This window comes from Crocodylus porosus, unplaced genomic scaffold (genome assembly GCF_001723895.1).
Source record: "Crocodylus porosus isolate Cpor-Errol unplaced genomic scaffold, CroPor_comp1, whole genome shotgun sequence".
Lineage (NCBI taxonomy): Eukaryota > Metazoa > Chordata > Crocodylia > Crocodylidae > Crocodylus > Crocodylus porosus.
The window spans coordinates 2,112,610-2,114,417 of record NW_017728919.1 but is presented as its reverse complement, the minus strand read 5'-3'; positions in this window follow the sequence as shown (position 1 = coordinate 2,114,417).

The following is a 1,808-nucleotide window of genomic DNA, read 5'->3' as shown; positions in this document are numbered from 1 at the left end:
GCCTTTGTTGTATGTCTACACCATGTCAAGTGTATTTTGGGCACTCTATGGGCAAGGATGGGCCAGTGGGTTCTGTTGTTAGCCTCGGTTTGTTCCCCTGCTTTGCCACAGATTCCCTGTGTGACCCTGGGGAAGTCACTTAGCCTCTATGTGTCTCCATCCCCTGTCTGGACAACGGGGATAATAGCACTGCCTTGCTCTGCAGGGGCTTGTGAGGTCATGAGCATTAAAGACTTTTGAGGTGCTTAGATAGTCCGGTAACAGGAGCCATAAAGGTGCATTGGAAATCACCCTGAGTGTGAGCTCCCTGGGGAAGGGAGCATGCCCCGTAAAGGGCTAAGCACGTTCAACAAGTAATGAGCAAAATAAAATAAATATAAAACGGCACATAAAGTAGAATAATAAATGTAGCCGGAGGGCGCATGGCTCCATCGGTAGGGACAACGCCATCAGCTGTGTGAAATAACCAGACCTATCTCCCTTTGGTTTCCTGTTCCGCATGACAGGAGGCAGCGTGCCTGGTCACCAGAGGAGTTATGGAATACATCTTCCTTCCAGTGGTGTAGAAATGTGTTTTTCATGCTTTGACAGACCTTGTGGGGCTTGCTTTCACTGGGGTCTGGGGAACACGTGAAAGGCATTTATAGCACGCGGCACAGTCTGGCTTTTCCTGCAGAGGAAGCAGAGGTGTAATGTTCATAGCTCCAATCCACTGATCTGCCTCTCCAGTACGATGCCTGTGCAGCCCCTGCCGGAAAAAAAACTGCAACTAGAGGGCAGGCTGGCTAGACTAAGCAGCCAGGAAAGTTTTATTGCTATGCATTGCTTAGGCTGAGAAATACAAAGAAAAATAAAGCAAAAGCCTTTCTTGTAAACATTTTAATGAGGCATGCGTGTGCGTGTGTGGGTGTCTCTATTACACTGCAAAGTTAAAACTACAGGAAATAGCTCTCAGCCAAAAGCATGAGTTACAAAAATGAAGCCAGTCTTCGAGCAGGAGTGAAGGCTTGGGTCTGGGCCCATTGAAACCCAGCACGCAAGGTCCAGGAAGGCCCGATTCAGCGGCCATGCCACTCTCAGTGGCTCCCGATGGCCCTCTCCTCCCAAGCACGAGCAGGGAGCCGGTTACGCAATCCTAGAGCCCTGCTCTGGTCACTTGCCCACGCTCCAGACTTGAAGACAGTTTAGTGCTTGGACGGTGCGCGGGTGAGCAACTAGAGCAGGGCCCTAGGATTCGGCACTCCTGGGGTGTGCAGCTGGCTCCCTGCTCATGCTCGGAAGGAAAGGGCACTCTGGAGCATGGGGGCGAGGGGCACGACCCCCCAGTCAGACCCTCCCGGACCCTCGAGGCTGGAGGCTGCAAGCGAGAGGAAGGGGGAAAACCCTGCTCAGACCCTGTCCCGGCCGTGTGACAGCCCCGGGAGACCGAGGCCTTCACCCCTGTCCCTCGGGAGGCTTTCCTCGGATCGGAGACGTGACCAAAGTGAGTAGAAATGAAACAAATGTGGTGTCTGCGCTTCCCCCGAGTCGCCCCTGCCTTCCAGCTCTGAACGGGGCCAACTCGGGACCTATGCCGGGCGGTTTCTGGTACGTCAGCGTGCCCGTGACACAACGCCAGCGTGGTCGCGACGCACAACGCCGGCATGCCCGTGACACAATGCCGATGTGGACCTGACAACGGTGACGTGGCCGTGACACAACGCCGACGTGCTTGCGACACTACGCCGACGCGCTAGCGCCACGCCACCTGCGTGCCCACAACACGCATCACTGAGGTGCCCACGTGCCGCCCTCACCACCTCGGCGGG